The 20,143-nt window shown below is 42.9% G+C and overlaps 1 protein-coding gene across 3 annotated transcripts in view; it reads left to right on the top strand.

Moving 5' to 3' along the window:
- PLD1 (phospholipase D1) overlaps positions 1-20,143 on the top strand; it is a 201,921-nt gene that overhangs the window by 27,734 nt on the left and 154,044 nt on the right. The window contains exon 2 of one of the 3 annotated variants that reach the window (XM_061637319.1): positions 3,236-3,366. The exons of 1 other annotated variant lie outside the window; for it this stretch is intronic. The gene's annotated coding sequence lies outside the window, so the exon portion shown is untranslated. Of the gene's footprint in view, positions 1-3,235; positions 3,367-7,138; positions 7,354-20,143 lie in introns of those variants that run through there. One more of the 3 variants, XM_061637318.1, reaches the window with a different exon arrangement.

The raw sequence follows: 20,143 nt of genomic DNA, 5'->3' as shown, positions 1-20,143 counted from the left end.
CTATAGGTACTGTAATGTTAAACTCCCTCCCCCCTTTAAGCATCATTAGCCTATGCAGCAAACTGTGATAGTAACACAGACATTTTCATGGCCATTCCTCCCAAAAGGCCTAGCTGTGAGGGTCACCTTGGGCCTTCCTAGAGCAAGGGAGGAAATGGAGGACCTCAGCCCTGGGCTGGTGGGAGGAAGCAGGGCCAGCCAGCGAAGGCAGCCATCCCCCACTCCCATGCCCACCTCCTGAGGCACTTTGCCTAATGGAAGGGCCGGCCTTGCATGTGTGAGAAAGGGGACCTATAGACTGGCCAGGGGTTCATGATGGGGAGGAGGGCCCTTACATGCGTAAAGCAGTACATGAATAGGGGCTTCTTTCTTGTTAAAGCTGAATGTGTGGCTCCTGGAGCCCAGAACTGTGTTTGCGTTGGAAGCATGGCTTACAGTGCAGTTTTTCTCCCACCTTCTACACTGAATGTGTGATGCGGGGGGAGCTTTGTGTGAAACTGTGTAATGGGGCTCTGATTTTAATCAGAGCAGCAGCAGCAACCATGAAGAAGGGTTTAACTTCCCCCACACACATGCCCATGCCATTCTCTTGAGCTTGCCATTTCTCCAGCTGCTTTTGGCTAGGTAGGGATGGACAAATCCATGAATTTCAGTTTCTTTCAGTGTCTTAAACTCACTTCACAGCTTCATAGCAATTTGCAGGTTGATTGTTTTTAAATTCCTCATGAACATTTGTCAGCATTTTAGTGCAGATTTCTCCTAATATACACATTTTTGTATGCAGCATTGACTAATCTACACATTTTTGCAAGCAACGTTCCCTCGTATAATGCAGTTTTGTATGTTATTTTCACTAATATGTGCATTTTATGTAGCTCTTTCTCTTAATATATGCATTGTGTGGTTGAAAAACTACATCACAGAAATCGGAGAAGGGTGAATTTTGAAGGATAGCTGTGTTTCACTTCATGTATTGGTTCGAGAAGTGTGACTTAGGTAGTTCCTCATTAAAATGCAAACAAAATTGAATTTCTCCTCCATCCCTAACCTGTGATGGGAAAAACACAGTAACGAAGAGCTGTGATTGAGGTTGCATCCAGACAGGGGCTTAATTTGTATCCGGACAGGAACTTAATTTGCAAACACCATTTTGAATAGCACACATGGGTCATTGGCAACAGGTTTTTCTTTTTACTTACTGGATTTCCCCAGGAAAAGGTAAATCTGGATTAAGTGGGGCGGGTCTGGCAGTTTTATGCTAGTGATGTCATGTGGATGCTGACATAACTGGCATGCCTGAAGAGCACCCACCCTGCTATAGAAACCCATGTGGAAGCATCCTGAGAGAGAAAGAACAGCTTGCCTGAATGCTGGCTTCTCTGGATCCCTCATCTGAGGGAGGCTTGGAGGGTGATGGCATGGGAGAGGGCCTTTTCAGTTGTGGCTCCCTGTCTGTGGAATGCTGTCCCAGTATGCCTGGCACCTTTGCTGACGTCTTTTCGGCACCAGGTAAATACTTATCTTTTCCCCCAGGCTTTTGATGGACTGAATTGATTCTGTTTCATTGTTAGAGTGCTGCCAAGTCTTCCTATGGCTTTTATGGGTGTGTGTGTTTTTTAAAATGTTGCATGAAAATGTTAATGTTTCACATGAAATTTTCTTTTTTCTTCTCCCTACGGGATAATGTGTTTATGTTTTTACATGTAAATCACTTGGAGATCTTTAAGGTAACAAGCAACTAATAAATAAGCATCATTACCATCCGTGGAGTGGCAGTTGGTGCCCAATGGGACTGGTGGGGCGGAAAGCAGAGAGCCCAACAGTAGGTGGAAGCAGAGCCAATGACAGGCCAAGCCAAGTAATTGCTAGTTTTGTCCCCATACTCCAGCCTGCTGAGTTCTGCAGTAGCAGCACTGACTCCAACAAGGAAGAAGCTGACAGGAAGTGCCATCCCTTGAACTAGATATAAGTAAGAAGGCAGGGAGGTGGGGGCTGACTGAGGTTGGTGGGGCAGTGCCCAATGTGCCCTAATCGACCAGCCACCAATGATAATAATATCTAGTCAGTGAGTTGATAGCAAGATTTGGACATCTTTGTTCACCGCTCGCCTGTATGCTTTTCCTCAACAGGGGTAAAAATACAGCTGTGAGGGGACTTCCAGTAGAAAAATAGTGTGATAAGAATAAGAAAAGGGTCAAGATGCTTTTCTCCCCTGTACTGGTGTTCCGCTTTAAACTGCAACCTCAGCAACTGCAATATGTAAAAGAGAAAAGAGTCCCCAAAAAGAATTGTGAGGCTACATGCAATATATCAGGGATGGGGAATAGCTGGCCCTCCAGATGCTGCTGGACTACACCTCCCATGATTCCTGACTAGGGATGAGTGAATCTGTACATCTCTGTTTCTCCCTGTTTCTCATTTTCCACATTTCCACGTCAGTTTGCAATTCTTCATAAAAATTCATCAGCATTTTAATGCGGATTTCTCCTAATATGCACATTTTTGTATGCAAATTTCAAAGCGATTTTCCCTAATGCATTTTTGCATGTTATTTTCATAGAATCAAAGAATAGTAGAGTTAGAAGGGGCCTATAAGGCCATCAAGTCCAACCTGCTCCCCAATGTAGGCATCCAAGTTAAAGCATACCCAAGGCTGTCCAACTGCCTCTTGAATGCCTCCAGTGTTGGAGAGACCACCACTTCCCTAAGTAATTGATTCCATTGTTGTACCACTCTAACAATTAGGATGTTTTTTCCTGATGTTCAGCTGAAATCTGGCTTCTTGTAACTTGAGCCCAGTATCCCATGTCCAGCACTCTGAGATCATCTGTGTGACAACCTTTCAAGTACTTGAAGAGTTCTATCATATCTCCCCTCAGTCTTCTTTCCTCAAGGCTAAACATACCCAGTTCTTTCAGTGTCTCCTCACAGGGCTTTGTTTCTAGTCCCCTGATCATCCTTGTTACCTTCCTCTGAACCTGCTCCAGTTTTTGTTAATATATGCATTTTAATGCACATATTACGTGGCTGGAGAACTGCAAAATTAGGAGAATTCGAAAGGACGACTGTGCAACCTTTGCAGGCTCATGTTATGCATGTTTGTTTACCCACATGCATACTTGTGTACTAGTAAATAATACAGTTTGCATTCTGCAAACATTAGAATTGCCAGGTTTTAAATGTCCTGATGTGACAGAAGATAAGACAGTCATACCTTCTTCTCTTTCCCTTCCAGGTTTTAAATCTCCCTTGGCATGCACAAGAAAGAGGAAGGTGATCAACAGAGCTGTGGACAGTCTGTGGTTCAGCAGTAGAGCATTTGCCTTGCATGCAGAAGGCCCCAGGTTCAATCCCTGACATCTCCAGGTAGAGTTGAGAATGTCCCTGCCTGAAGCCCAGTATTAGCCAAATACTGAGCTGGATGTTCCGGTTGCCTGACTCAGTATAAGGCAGCTTCCCATGTTCCTATGAGGGCATGGGCAGGAGAGCACATGTCCTGCTGCGTTGGGAAATGTACATGTCTCTGGCTTTGAACGTGGCAACCCAAGCAATCTGAGTTATGTTACTGGTTGCCATTGGAAATGCACACCCCTGCCTCAAATCTGAGGATTGTTAAATTATGTGAAGGGGACACATGCAGTCAGGGCCAGTCCATTATATTTTACTGTCTGAGGCAAGAGGACAAGATGGTACTTCCCCCATTCCATGTACAAAACCCAAAACAGACTGGCAATTACATTTGCCACTGATAACCAGAGTCCTCCATTGCACCTGAGCAGACTTACCTAAGTGAGTCTTAGGAGAGCTGACAATGATTTGTCTCTTTCCCCCTTCAGAGTGCATGATAAACACAGCTCTATCTGTTCCATGCCTTTCAGCGTTTGCTGATTGAGGCAGCTGCCTCATACTGCCAAATGGTAGGGCCAGCCTTTGAACCCACCCCTCCATCCTGTTGCATGTGTAGCTGTGCCCCACTTTCAAGCTTACCTTCTGGGCTACCATTGCAAATTCCAGTTGCTCTTAAAGATTATTGAAGGGCATAGAACAGGAAGCTGCGAACCTTCACATTCTACTGAAGGTGTGGCTATCTTTAGCCTGTTTCCAAAGAACAAGAAAAGAAACAACGATGGTTATTAAAAGGTTCTCTAGTTTCTGCCTTCCTTGCTAGAAGGGACCACTTAGAGATGTCCAATGTGTAATTTACACAGATTGCACCACTGCCTTCCACATTTTAATCTGGAGTCACCAACATTTTGGGCCCTTGGGCACATTTGCAAACCAGAGAAAATGTTGTAGGCACTACACAGACTGCAACCAAGCCCACGCCATAACCTATTCTATTAACGACAGTGGAATGTCTAATTTCAGCAGTGAGGGGAGATGGGGGAGAAGAACCTGTGTGTGTACCAAGGAAGGCCTCTGAGTGCACTTTTGCACCCATGGGCACCACAATGGCAACTAGTTTTAATCCCTTTGAACACATGAAAATGGAATCTAGGCTCTGGAACTCCCTCCCAAGGAATGTCCATTTCAACCCCTCTTGAATGATGTTCTGGAAAGGAGTCAAAACCTTCCTTTTAAAAAATGGTTTTGGTTTATAGATGGCTGTTTTATTGTATTGGTTTTAATCTACTGAACTACTGTTGTGGGCACACTGTTGATTATCTTTTTTAAAAAACTGTTTTATAATGTTAATACTTCTGTAAGTTCTCCTAGCAGTTAAGACGCATTAGGCAAGACAGGCAGCGTGGGTGAGATAGTCCGTGTGAAAGCTCCTTACTCAACTCCAGGTTTCTAATTTTAAGATGTTTATTAAAAATGCGAGAGTAAAGTAAGTGATTGAAATAGAATTTGCACTGAAAGCAAATTAATGGAGTTTTCTGACTGATCCTTACATTTGATATAAAACCTGGGGGCCCTTCCAGATATCCTTTTTATTGTGCATTCATGATGATTCGGTTATACACAATCCTTGCAAAAGGTTCTTGGTGGACACACTGCTTTGTTTCCAATCAGTGTGCATCCTGCAGCTTCCTGCTGAAATTGTGTAACATTTTATACTACAGATGTTCCAGATGTCAGTTTATTTGCCTGCCTTTGTTGCATTGTAGTGCCCGTCTAGATGGTAATAATGTGATAACATTGGGGAAGCATTGCAGAACAACTAATAAAGAGAAATGATGTGTGGACGGTCCATTATAAATCCACCACTAATGCACTATTATTATGTCAGTGACATGTTACAAATAAATAAAAAGAAGAAAACAGTGTGAAGGGGCCTTACCATTAGTTTCAGTAATTTGCATGTACACATGCAGCATCCTTGCTCATGCCAAAGGAATGGGTACCATTCTGGCAGGGAGCAAGCAAAGCCTTTGCAGGCCAAATGAAAACAATAGCAGGATAAAAACTAACCGTTTTCACTTTGCTTTCCAGGAAAAGAGGGGTTGGCATGAGGGAAAAGCAAGCAACCAGTTAGATAGGGTCCTGGTTCCTCGTATGTATACACACGAGTTCATGGAAGTAGTTTTAAAAGGTGTGATTGGGGATATGGGCATATCCACACCATTCATTTAAAGCACATTTACACCACTTTTAACAGCCAGAGCTTCCTCCAAAGAATCCTGGAAACTGTACTTTACCTCTCACAGAGCTACAATTCACACCTCCCTTAACAAACTACAGTTCCCAGGAATGGTTGGGGGAAGCCATGTGCTTTAAATGTATGGTGTGGATATGACCTTAAGCCTCCCTTCCTCTTTGCCAGATAGGAGAAAACATCCCTTTGTATATTCTGAGGAGGATCTCTCCTTGATTATGGCTTGGAGAACTTCTGGGCATAGAGAAGCATGGTGATGCAGAGCTTAAAGCAGGGTTGGGGAATCTGTGGCCCTCCAGTTGTTGCAGGACTGCAACTCCCACAATCCCTAACTATTGGCCATGTTGGTTGGGACTGATGGGAGTTAGAGGGGCACAGGATCCTGCCCCTAACTTAAAGAGAAAGAAAGAGGAGGTGACTTTTTTGTTACTACAGCATATAAAACAAATAAAAGCAAGATACAGTAAAACATTAAAAGCAGCATAACTGAACAGAGGAAAAAACAGCAAAACCTAGAAAGATAAAACAGCAAGAGCAGCACTAAAAAACGGTCAACCTGTCAGCACAATAATGGACATTTCAGTCATTAGAATTGAAATATATTTCAGACTTTACTGGTAATCAGTATTTGGGGACTACAGGTTTTCTATTTGTTGTGGAAGCACCTTATGTTGAGAGAGTGAGTGAGTGAGGCTCAAGTGTCTTTATATAAGTCCCCTGGTACTTAATGAAACGTGCTTCCAAATAAGGCTGCAATCCGATGCACGCTTCCATTTCCAAGGGACTGCTGGGAATTTAGTGGTTTTTATTATACATGTGCTGAGGATTGCAGCTTAAATCTGAACTCCTAGCACGGTAATAGTCATCTCTGCTGCATGTGCTTGTTGTAAGAAAGATATGAATTTTGTACCTATATTACGATTTTGTTGCTTTGTTGAGGAATGTGTTGAGCAGAAAATGCAATTTAAAATTACATTAAATCCTTTTATAGGTTTCTCCCCCTTCTTTCTATTTGTCATTTGGATAATAAGCCCAGAGTGTTTAAACTGATATGATAAGAGGCACAGCAAGCTATTCTGAAGAAAGCGAAGTTGAACAAGCATTGAAAATTGCAGGGTTTTCATTGTAAATCACTTGACTTTTGAAAATGGTTAAAATAAAGAGGAATGAATAACATAATATTTCCCATCACACACTGTAGATGTCTAAAGGGACAAACACGCTGCAGAAATGTGCCATCTCGCACCTTATAGGTCATCGTGATTATTCTGAAGAGATTTTGGTACAAACTGTAGCTGAATATATCTCCAATTAAATTATGTTGGGTTCATCTACCTGTAACATTCCAATGTGTTTTTGTTGCTTTGCCTGGGTTTTAAGAGAAAGTGCATAGTAGCAAAGCATAGAGAGCTTAATTAGCTAATTCATTCTGTGACTCTCTCCCTCTCTCCCTCCCTTTCTTACTTGGCATAAGGGGAGTGGTTTTCCTTTGATTAGCTTGTTCATAGGCTGAAAGATCTCATGGGCTGCATTTTCCCTTAAACTGCCTCTGTGGAACCAGCTCGAGATCCTTGAACTGAAGAAGTACTTAGCAAGACGCTGTTTTCCAGTGTATGGAGAGTCCCTCTGTGCTTAATGGTGCTTTTCCTGAGCACTGGCACAGGCATTTACCTTAACACAGAAGGAGTTATTGGGTTTTTTTTGAAAGAAAGGAAAACAGGACAATGGGGCACCTCCCTCTCCTGGGGCACAAGGTTAGTAAACCTCAAACTTTGACGCATAAATGTCAAACGCCGTGTTGATTCTTTCTGCTTGTTGCCACGCTAACATGGAGTTGCCGATCGTATGTCAAATATTCAGCTTTCTGTCTGCTAAAAGGGAGGGGGATGACTTTGTCTTTTTTAAAAAAAAGAAAAGAAGGGGTTGCTTTTAATGAATTTTTAAAGGATTGAAAATGGAAGTTTCCTCTGAAAGAGAATCACCTGACAGTTTTAAAGTGACTTTTCTTACCAGTTTTCACTTCATTTTTGATTTGGTTTTACTCCCAGCTGAGTACCCCAGAAGTTTAGAAAACAAGAGAGAAAGAGAGCTCTTAGCACTTTTGTAAAGGACTTGCCTCTTAAAGATTAAATAATGAGTTTATTAGAAGCTGTGTAGTGGGTGAATGTATAGATCAGAAACTTCTGTATATTTTCAGACAACAAATGGACAATGGGGAATTACTCTTACTGAAATCAACTTTTGTGATTAAAAATCCACAGGGATCTTTGTCAGACAAGGATATCTCAAGTGGGCAACCACAGTACGAAGTCTGACAGACATTCTTGATGGCATTATAAGTGGTCACTTGGGTATCCACAAGTTGCTCTGTGCTGGAAAAATGTGCACCACGTGTTGGGCACTCAGGTCCAAGCGCTGGCAAGTTCCAACCCCTAATGGCTGGAGATGCTATATGGCTGTGTACGTCTTCCAGTGTTGGAGGCAGTATGTCTCTGAATACCAGTTGCTGGGAATCGCAGGTAGAGAGAGTGCTGTTGTGCTCTAGTGCTTCTTATGGGGTTTTCATAGGCGTCTGGTTTGCCACTGTGAGAACAGGATGCTGGACTAGATGGCCATTTGGACTGATCCAGATGGCATCTCATGTTCTGGAAGGGCGACAATCTATAAGCATAGAATGAGCACCTAGAAGCCTCCCTCAGTGTGCTCTAGTGGTTAGAATGTCAGACTAGAACCAGGGAGACCCAGGTTCAAATCCTCGTTCAGCCATGAAGCACACTTAGTTACCTTGGAGACCTCAGTGAACCTACCTCACAATGTTGTTAAGAGCATAAAATAGGCTAATGGGGAGAAGAACTATGTAAGCTACCCAAAGCATTTTGTTGGGTAAAGACTGGATATTTAATGCCAATAAAATTGTCAAGGTTGAGGTATAGCACTGGATCTTAGAGCAATATAATGGATAATGATTAGATTAGATCATTCAGGTCTGTGGTGTTAGTGACTTCAGGTTTATTCCACCATACAGTGATCTACGAGTCATGAAATAGTGTTTTCCCTGAAAGACTCCTAATGTGAGCACATCAGTTCTTGACACAATGGGATGTGTAGGCCTATTTGCAAATCCACTGCTTTTAGCCAAGTTGGCATATACCCATGTATCTCACTTGTGAGCAGACCTCTTGAGAGCAAGACCTGGGACTGATTCCTGTGTAAAACTGGTTTTGTGTGGGCGTGCATGCATATACACATGCATACATGCTCGTGGAGAAGTTATGTTGAATTGAGTTAGTTTTATATCTATGTGGAGGAGGAGGATGTGAGCATGCTCCTATGTTTCTAGTGTTTTCTGCTAACACATTCACCTCCAGGAGAATTACAAGAGCAGCCAATTCATAAAGATCTGAAGCAAATAAAAATGGCAAAAACAATCTGGGTTGAGCTTTTATTAGCTCTTCATCAGGGGAAAACTAGATTCAAACCATTTTCTCATGGGATCCCTTCAGGACTGCCACCCTGTGAGCATCAACCATGTGGGAATTGGGCCCGAGTTAATTGACCTAGCAGGGAGTTGGCTAAAGTAGTAGGGTTTGTTGTTTAAAAATATATATTTGTCAGAAAATGTATAATCACTTAAGCATTCTTTTCTCTTCTGGTGTCTCCACATTGCACACAGAGCACAGAGCAATATACTTATTAAATTACTTGCATGCCATTCCTTTAATAGCACTTTTGAAAAAAGAGAGCCCAAGAGTTAGCTTAACTTTATCTCTTGTTTTTATTGAACCTGGAATTTCTCTCCATCCAAGGGAACCGCCCAGGTTTGCCAGGGTGACTTGGAGGAGTTTGGGGCTAATAAAGCCTGCATAGAAAGACTCCTGGGAACTGTCATTAGTCAAGGGTGCTGGGAATTGTAGCTCTGTGAGGGGTAAGCTACAGTTGCCAGGATTCTTTGGGGGAAGTCATGTGGTCCCAGGCTATGGTCTGAAGACACATAAAGCCAAGCAGGGTGAGGTCTGGTCAGTGCCTGGATGGGAGACAGCCTGGGAACAATATGTAAGCCGCCTTGGGTTTCATGAAAAGAAGTGTGGTATATATGTAATAAATAAATAAATGTGTTTTAAATGTATGGCATATATGCAGCTTACGTCTTTCCCAGGCTTGCTTCACATGAATTGCTTGAACAGGAGCTGCCCAGGCTTGAACCTGGATCTTTCTATTTGCCAGACATCTGCTTTGTGACTGAGTTGTAACCCCGAGCCAATAAGCCAAAAGGATCTTGTTATCCTTCAAATAAAATTGTTGCTCACAATCTAGTGAATTGTGATGTTAAGAAAATCCAGTCAGTGGTTTATGTGTTCTGGTTCACCATAGACTGGAGTGGTTCCAGCCCAGGTTTCGCACAAAGCAGGGAGCTCTAGAGGCCAGACCCGGGAGCAGTTGCAAAGTTCTGGTGGGCTTTCCTCATGCATGGTGCGTGTTAGAATTGGTTCTCAACAAAGCATTTTGGTCACCATCCTTCATGCAAAGATTACATCATTCATGAATGTGAACCTCTCTGTTGTCCAACTGGGATAACATCCTTGCTTGGCTCTGGGGAAGGGCCAAGCTGGAACGGATGACAGAGTTCCCTGGTCAGATCTTTACATTTTTTGTAAAAAGAAGCTGCAGCTATGGGGGGGGGATTCAGATCAGGGCTATGGTCCTGTGGCAGGGGAGTTTAATTCATTTCCTCATTGAATCATTTGAAGCTGGAAGGGGCCTATAAGGCCATCAGTTCCAACCCCCTGCTCAGTGTAGGAATCCAAGTTAAAGCATACCGGACAGGTGGCTATCCAGCTGCCTTTTGAATGTCTCCAGTGCTGGAGCATGACGTTTTCTTAAAGACAATCCTCCCTGCAAGTTGCTGTTTGCGTAAACTGTAGTTGGAGAACTCAGACACAACACTTGCTGTTTGGGAGCGGCAGGAGAGAAGCTGATGCATGTGGAGGGCAGTGCCTGCACAGGGTGCCATGGGCAGCAGCATCACATAGGAACATAGGATACTGCCTTATGCTGAATCGAACCCATTGGTCCATTTAGCTCAGTACTGCCTACACTGACTAGCAGCGGCTGTTCAGGATTTCAGGCAGGATTCTCTCCCAGCCCTACCTGGAAATGGCAGGGATTGAATGTGGGGCCTTTTGCATGAAAAGCAGATGCTCTTCCACTGAGCTGCGGCTCATCCTTACCTTCGTTCTCAGCCACGGTCATGTCGTGTGTTCCTGCACATCGTGGGCAGGCTGTGCACAACTGAGTGGAACATAGGAAGCTCTCTTATGCTGAATCTTACACTTAGTATTGTCTACACTGACTGGCAGTGGCTCTTTAGAATTTCTGACGGTGGAGATTCCCAGCCCTTCCTGGAGATGTCAGGGACTAAATGTGGGATGCAAGCAGAATGTTTACCTATACAAAAAGACTGTGCTATTTGTAAAAATAAAAATAGGTTGCTTACTGGCACTTCTGCTTTCGCTCAGTATGATCTTTAGAGGGTATGAAGGGCTTTTTTTAAAAAAATTCGAACTTAACAGTTCTTAGAAAATGTTGGTTTCGCAGATCCTTGCATTAAGAAAATATATGTGAAATAAATATATGAAAGCTGAATTCTTGCCCTTGAGAGCACTGGCATTTTTTTTAAAAAAAAATAGGGATTTATACTCCGTCCTTCAACAAGTTCGCAGGGTGGCTTACAGTAACATTAAAATTAAAAATGCAGTATAGAGCCATTGATGCTGTTACAATGGGATGGATGAATGTAGAGATGTCTACAGTTAAGGACAGCAAAACATTGTCAGCCACGTAGAGCTGGCGGTTTTTTTTTTTTTTTTTAAAAAGATGGCTAAAATCGTATGATGTGTGCTAGCACATTTAAATTGAAGCATTAAGCCTTCACCTTATGGTAAAAAATCTGATGCATTCTCTCTGTCTCACTTGCCTTCTTTGGATATAGTTTTTGAATTGGATTTGCATGAAGCTAATCTATTTTGACCCTATTCCCCTGGATTGCTTGCAGCTTATAACATAACCAGCAGTCTTAAAGTAAAGTCAACATACCTTAGCATAGCCTAAAATTCCAGAGTGGGTGTACCTACGTATGCAGGAGAAACCTGTCTTCGCAAAATTGCTTTAGTACAGTGGCCCTTGGGGGAGATTCAGCAGATGGGTTCTGTTCAGGGTTTTTGAGGTCCACAAGGAATTTCCTTGTAGGGCAGATGGGCTAGTGAGTAACCCAGTAGGGTTTCTTAGTAGTGTTCTTCTCCACTGCACATTTACCTGGATGTTACATGTGTTTGCAAAACGCATTTGATGCATTCACACTTTGTGTTTGTACACTTAAAACACCATTGGTGCATACTTAAAAGAATGCCCTCATGTGCAAAAGCATCTGGTGCTATTGCTTTATAACCACTTCTTGCATATTCTCTGGGCATCCTGTCACCTCAAAAGAAGAGTGAAGAGAGCACCTGGGGATGGATGAGATGGTGCTTTTTTTTTTTTTTGCTCCATAAACCTTTTTAGTTCTGTGGGTGTTTGCATTTGAATATTTCTCTCCTCATTAGTTTTAATAATGCAATGATATATGTGGACACTAAAGATCAAGAAAGGATATTGTAGAAAATTTCCCTGAATCAGAAGACAGTCCTGGGGAGGAAAGAGGCTATTGCTCACACAAGACCATTGGAAAGTAGACACTGAGATTTCAACCAAGTCAATCCATATCTCCTATGTCAGGACATTGGGGGCTGGGGGCTCCATGTCAGGGGGCAGTAATCTTCTCTGGGTTTTAGACTGAACTTTCAAGGAGCTGCGCAAGGGGTTGAAAGTTCAGACTAAAACTCAAAGTGGATTACATTGCCCCACTGACATGGAGCCGCCATCCACCACTGTGTCAGGGTTCATACTGGGTATCACCTTGGAGTCAGAGACAGGAGTGTAATGTGTGAATGAATGTTTCTGCCTTTTTTTGTAGCAGGACTTAAATTAGGGAACTGCCTTCCTTTATTTTAAACATACTTTGAGGGCATTTTATTCAGGGAAGGCTTTTTATTATTTACACATGTGTCCCGCTTGTGTATGTATATGTGTGTGTGGACATGCTGCTTTTATTAGTTGTGTTTTTAAGAATGTAAGAAGACCCCAGCTGGATCAGGCCAGTGGCCCATCTAGTCTAGCATCTTGTTCTCACAGTAGCCAGCCAGATGCCTCTGGGGAAGCCAGAAGAAGGACCTGAGTTCAAGACTACTCTTCCCTCCTGTGGCTGCCTCCTGTGGCAGGCTGCGTCTGACACTGGCCATGATGGCCAGTAGCCATTGACAAAGTTGAAAAAATGAAATGGATTGCCTTCAGGTTGATTCTGACTTATGGTGACCCTATGAATAGGGTTTTCATGGTAAGCTGTATTCAGAGGTGGTTTTACCATTGCCTTCCTCTGAGGCTGAGAGGCAGTGACTGGCCCAAGGTCACCCAGTGAGCTTCATGGCTGTGTGGGGATTCGAACCCTGGTCTCCAACACCTTAACCACTACACCACATCGGCTTTCATTGGCAACATTATACTCCATCAATTTGTCTAATCCCCTTCTGAAGCCACCTAAGTCAGTGACCATCACCACACCTTGTGGAAGTGAATTTCATAGTTTAACTATGTACTGCGTGGAAAACTTACTTCATCTTGTCTGTCCTGAATCTCCCTCCTTGCAGCTTCATTAGATGACCCTGGTTTCTAGCATTTTATAAGGATTTTTTTATTGTTACAAATATTTTTATATCTTTGTGAGGTGTGTGTGTAAAGTGTGGGCACCCAGGTACAAAATATTGTCTGTCAAGTATGAAGGGTGTATGTATTGTTTGATAAGTGTGTCACTTTGCATATATACACACAAATGGGGAAGGGCAAATCTGTCAATTTTGTTTTCTCTCGGTTTCTCATTTTTCCAAACAAGTTCAGTTTTGGATTTCCACCTTAGTTTGCAATTTTTTAAAAGACATTTTCATGAAAATTCATCAGCATTCTAGAGCAAATTTATCCTAATATGCACATTTTTCTATGCAATTTTTCCTAGTACAGTTTTTTGCATGCAGTTCCCCTTTATATTATACTTTCCCGGAGAAATGCAGATTTCAAAGGATGGCTGTGTTTTGGGTTTTGGGTTGTTTCAGGAAGTGCAAAGTAGATATGTTTTCCCTTTAAATGTGAACTGAACTGAACTTTCCCCCAATCCCACTCCTCAAATAAATATGGTCCACCCCACAAAAAATTATGCACATGGCCTTTGTACCACATTTGGTACCTAAGTATTCATACCTGAGTAAAAAAAAAAATCCACTGAGAAAAGAGTTTTGGACACCCCCTGCAAGAGTTTTGGACACCCCCTGGGAGATTCTTGAAGATAATTTTTTTCTTCTCAGGAGTTTTAAGTTCCTCCTTTTAAAGTGTCTAATACTCTCCTCCTTCCAGAACTAATTTAATAGGATTCAAGCAGGGAAAGAATTGCACTAATGTATGTAGTTCCCGTGAGTACCAGCTGCTAGAATTGTGCTGCTTAAATATCACAATTAATTTAATATGCTTGGGGGACAGGGAGAGGTGATTTCATTGCCTTTCTTCCAGCAGGAGTTCCACACTTGAATTGCAACCCCAAATACAGGTGTGGTGTTTGGGGAAAACAGCTGGAGGCGGGAGAAGAGTTAAGTACCTCCCTCCTGAAAGCTGTTCTTGGTTGGAAGTCTATTCATCATTATAAAAAAAATGAAATACGCTATCTTGGAATGATTAGAATTATGAAATAGAGATTATTAATGTGTTTCTCATGACCACTCAGACCAGCCACTAAGCCAAAGGGGCAGTAGACCCTGAAGAAAGGTGTACCATATTCATTACATACATACAGCAACATACTCAATGTGGCCTTCAAGACGTGGCCCTCACCAGCCCTCCTTGAATGCTTTTGCCGGCTGAAATTAGTCACTGAACTGCGATCATGCCTCTTGCTTGCTTGGATGGAGAGCTGGATGGCGGGGGAGAGATTGTGTAGTAGACACCTTTGATGTTTGCATGACTGGAAAGTTGCCAAATGTACAAAGGTAAAAGTCGCATTCATTGCTCCGCCCACTTTTATCTCTGACCCTGCTCCCCCATTGGTATGGGCCCCGTCAAAAGGCTGCCCTGAATGGAATGTGGCTCTCCAGCTGAAAACGGTTCCCCACCCCTGTTCTAAAGAATGGTCATAGCAAGAGTTGCCTCTGAATTTCACCTGAACTGAGCTTTTGAAGCCAAATCGGAGGTTTCTGCTCAAGCAAATGACTATGCTTGATACTCTGCTTTGTGGTGGCGATCAATCATAGTGTCCAACCAATATCCCATTTTCATCACAACTCTCATGTCCTGTTGTGCCTGCCAGACTACCATCCCAAACATATATAACAGAAAATAAATCCTGTTGAACAAATGGGCCTCGTGTCAAAGTGTATAGAAATGGGCAGTCAGAATGATGGATGGTGTTGCTGGGTTCCCAAGCTGTGGTTGTGCCTACTATGCAGGCTTGCCCAGTGATGTCTACCTCATTTTTTGGCAGACATGATGTAGGTGATCTGTGACAAGGATTGCCTGCATTTTGTTGTTTGCTACTTCGCAGCTCCATGAGGCTGTTTTGAAGATCTAGGTAGTAGCACTCTGGGAGCGGGTATTTAACCCTTTTCCTCTCTAGCCCTTTTCTCCATTTGAGATAAACTCTGTCCCCAAAGGTCCTGTTAGCTGTGGAGGGAGAAAAACATCTAGATGCAGCATCTGCACCTGCCCTTTACTGGAGAGTCAGTGTGGTGCAGTGGTAGAATGTTGGCCTAGGACCTGGGAGACCAGGGTTCTGATCCTCACATAGCCATGAATCTCAGTGGGTGACCTTGAGCTAATCACTGTCGCTCAGCCTCATCTACCAAACTGTGGGTTGTAGTTAGCTAGATCCTACTCAGAGTAGACCACTGACATTAAATAATGAGATACAACCCAAAGGGTGGAAATCACTGCTAGTCTTACACAGAGCAGACCCACTGAAGTTAACAAACATGGCTAACTTAGGTTCATTAATTTCAGTAGGTCTACTCTGAGTAGGACCTAGTTGACTGCAACCCATAGTTGTTGTGAGGATAAAATGGAGCAGGGAAGAATCATGTTTGCCACTTTGAGCTCCTTGAAGTAAAGGCAGGATAGAATGTAATAAATAAAATTGCAGCTTGGGGGAAGGGGGAGAATTTACACTGAAGAAAGAACATGCAAGGAAAACTTCAATTCCCGTTCTCAGGATGTTGGTTCTCCAAACTTCAAAACAGCAGCATTGCCTGAAACACTTATGAGTAAACAAATAAATGAAGTAGGCCATTCTCATAATGGATCTTCTGCATCACGTTTTGTTTGGCCCTTACATGGTGACTTGACTGGAAACTGAGACTCAGTGTTTTGCTAGTGGGTATGACATTCTGGGAACTTCAATATGTAGGTAGTGAGATATACAGCAATAGAAATATGCACATGTGATAACTAAATGAGGAAATGTATTTTCTGGATGACGGAGGCTGTATTCTACACCATCTTCAAGGAAAGCCCTTGTAAAACACTTTGCAGTAGTCTAAACGGGAGGTTATTTGAGTGTGTACCACTGTTGCTGGGGTATCCCGGTCCAGGAAACAGGAGCGTCACATCTTTGAAACAGCCACAGCCCAGGCCTGGAACCAGGTTCCAGGGATTCCTGGCAAAGCTGTTGTTAATGCCTCCCATTTCCATCTCTCTGCCTCTCCTGTGGCTTCTGACTATTGCCCATGGTGGCAGTGCTGATCAGAGCTTTGGAGGTACATCTGAACCTGCCAGCACCACCAATGTAAGTACACTGGCCCCAGCTATGATGTGCTTAATGTAGTGGTGCCAGGGAGTTCAGGAATGTGGGCCTGGAATTGTGCTCAGCACTGACAATAACCAATCTGGGCAGGCAGATTGTCTGTCCATCAATAACAGCAGCCCCAAGCAGAGCTCTGGAAATGCACACCTGAAGCCTTCGGTGCTGCCATGGTAATTAAGCTAGTTTCATCCCAACATAAGCACAACAGGAGTGGGGCTGGAGAGTTCACGTACTGCTGTACACTGCAGTCAAGGCTCCTCCTAGATCCCTTACTTGAGTGTGCTATGGGTTGGTAACAGTCCTGCCAGAGCTTCCCTTACGTTAGTTTTTTAAGCATGTTGCACACAGATGCAGGCCACAGAATTCAATATTAAGTTAGACTGGAAACTGCTATCTTCAGGGAACTCTTTCTCCATCACCTTATCTACAGAGGATCCTCTCTACATCTACCATGGAACCTCTGTGCATTTGCAGAGGATTCTAGGGAATGTTCAGGATGCAAGGCCAGTTTACTTGGAGCATTGACCAATCCTATTGGGCCTCATTGTTGCCCCACAGGAACTGAGAATGTGCCTTAAAGCTCACACATGTTATGTGGCTGTACCCTCCAGATAGGTAGTGATGAGCCAGCTGTCTTTCATAGAAGCTCATCAACCATTAATGACCTTCCCACTGAGAAACCCCTGATAAACATATAAGGATCCATAGTATTCACAGGAACAGTCAAGAATACCAAATCAGACTGTTGATCTCTCTAGGTCAGTTTTGCCTACACTGACTGGAAGCGGATCTCAAAGAGTTTTAAGCAGGAGGTTCCCGCCCCCATTCTCCCAGCCCTGTTTGGAGATGTCTGGGATTGAGTCTGGGATCTTTTGCATGAAAAGCATCATCATCAACATCATCTCATCTGCTTATTTGTATGCCACTTCCCCCACAAAATGATGCCCAGAGTGGCTCGCACTGGAGAGAAATTTGATTCAGTTCACATTTAAAGCTGAATTTATCAAATTTGCACTTTCAAAAACAATATGAGAACCAAAACACAGCCATTCTTTGACATTCACACTTGTCTGAATTTTGCAATGCAGTTCTCCAACCAAGCAGTGTTTACAGAAATGCATATATTAGGGGAAAGTGTGCACAAAATGAACGTATTAGTGAAAATAACATACAAAAATGCATTATATTAGAATAAATTGCTAGCAAAAATGTGTACGTTAGAATGGCATACAAGAATGTATGTATTAGGATAAATTTTCATGAGGACTTTTTTAAAAAAAATCACAAATTGATGCAGAAATTGACAGGTCATTTCATCCCTACTCACAACATAGCAAATGAATAATAAGTATAGAAATTCAAAAATGTATTGGGTGGTATTCAGTGCTAGTCTTACTCAGAGTAGACCCAATGAAGTCAATAGACACGGCTAATGTAATTTCAGCGGGTCTACTTTGAGTAGGACTTACCTGAATACAACTCATTAGAAATAATAATTGGGTTGTATCCGGCCTTAGTTGTATTCAGAGGAGTCGGCCCATTACAATTAATGGCTCACTTAAGTCTGCTGAATTCTGTGGGTGTACTCTGAGTAGAACCTAGTCAGATACAACCCAGTGTAGTAATAAGTAAGAGGGGGTGTTGATTCACACAGTATATAAAACAATACAAATAAGATTGCCTAATTAAATAGTTTGGATCAGGGGTTCCCAAACTATGGTCCATGAACCACTAGTGGTCCGTGAGCTTCATTCAGGTGATCTGTGGCATGTCTACACTAAATATTTGTATTGATTTTTAATTGTACCTTTATTGCTTTTTATTTCTTATACTTATTTTATTGTATTACAACTTGAAGCCTGGGGAAAGTAAACCGTAATACAATAAAATACAATATAAGAAATAAAAGAAGCAATAAAAATACAATTAAAAATCATACAGCATCTGTCACTGTGCATTTCAATTGCTACAGAAGGCAGAAAAATTGTTAAGTGATCCGCCAAGATCTTCAGCAATTTTCAAGAGCCAGTGGGGAAAAACAATTTGGGAACCACTGTCTTAAACGCACACACACACAAAGAGTAGTAGCATAACAAAGCACCACGTGTTCCAGATGGTGCACTTGTGTCCATTGATTTGGTTCTGAGACTATCCTCAAACGTCCAAGGGCCCAATCCCAACTCTCACCTGGGGTTGTGCAGAATCTCCTACTGTGTCTCTCACCCAGAAGGGCCTTATGCTCCGCTGTTACTGTGGGCTCTCACCCTGCGTGGCGGCCAGTAACTTTCCTTTCACACACTCCCACCAAGCAGCATGCATTCCTCTAACCTGGGGGTCATAAACAAGGTCTCAGGGGGCAGCCCCTTTGCATGTCCCTGTCCTGGGAAGGACCATATCTCAGTGGTAGAGCATCTGCTTTGCGTATATCCCCTTTCTAAAACCCTGGAGAGAGCCAATGCCAGACAGGGTAGATAATACTGAGCTAGATGAACCAATGGCCTGACTCGGTATAGGACCATTGTTCCTACATTGAACATTGAACGTTCCTACATGGGAACATTGTTCCCATGTTCCTACGTACCACTAAGCTACAGCCCTTCCCCAGAACATAGTTTGAAAACCGTTGTTAGAATACCTGAATAGTTTTACTTTGATTTTTTGATAGAGGAACAATGCTCTCTTTAATTCAAGCTAGCTTAGACAGCAAAGTCTGCCAAGTATTGGCTTACTGTATGTATTCTCTGTCTTATCTCCCTGGGTTGTGGTGTGACACAGACACACACACACACACGACCTCTCTCCTTTCCACAACTTTGTTGCTGGCTGCCGTGCTGAGGCTGGTGAAGTAGGTAGCAACTGCTGGCAGAATGCTGCAGAGACAGATTCTACTTAAGTTATGAAGAAGAAGGGGGGATATCTCCAGCACTCGCTGCCCACACGACTCAAGTTATATAAATGTGAGATTCAAGATTATTGTCCAACTTGCTTCTAGTTTCAACGCTTTCCCAAACGCACCGTTCTCTCCCCCAAACGCCCCAGAATGTTGTGGGTGTTTTCTCTCAATTAAAAGCAGATGAAACGACATAAGTGAAAAATTATATAATCAAATCCCAGGCCTTGCTCTTCATTTGTCAGACAACTCACCCACTCTGCCTGCATTTCAGAGGTACTCTAATCGCTGAGAAACCATCTGTCTAAACAGACAGAAGAGGAGAGAAGACTGTTCTGTGGACTCCCAAGCATGTTTATGTTTGGTGGGGTACGTGTGGGAACAGAAGACCTGTAAATGCTCTGGGGACGAGCACATCCGAGTTTAACCATTATTATACACTCCCTGCTTCCCAGAGTGGTGACATGTTCCAGGGTAATGCTGGTTGGGTTTGGTTCCTTTTGACTGACAGAGCCCTGAAGACTTAACAGTAAATTAAAGAGTAAATCCCAGGCCCTGATCTTCATTTGTATATATACAAGTGGAGCACAAATGAAGGCAAACAGCAGGCATTTTTACAAGGCAGCAGATGTGGCTTTACCTTTAACTCAGGCCACATTTATAGCATACATTTACTCCACAGTCATGGCTTCCTCCAAAGAATGCTGGGAAGGGTAGTCTCAGAAGG

The sequence above is a fragment of the Rhineura floridana genome, chromosome 7 (assembly GCF_030035675.1).
Source record: "Rhineura floridana isolate rRhiFlo1 chromosome 7, rRhiFlo1.hap2, whole genome shotgun sequence".
Classification (NCBI taxonomy): Eukaryota; Metazoa; Chordata; class Lepidosauria; order Squamata; family Rhineuridae; genus Rhineura; species Rhineura floridana.
Note: the sequence above shows the minus strand (reverse complement) of the source record. Positions and strands in the feature narration are given on the sequence as shown.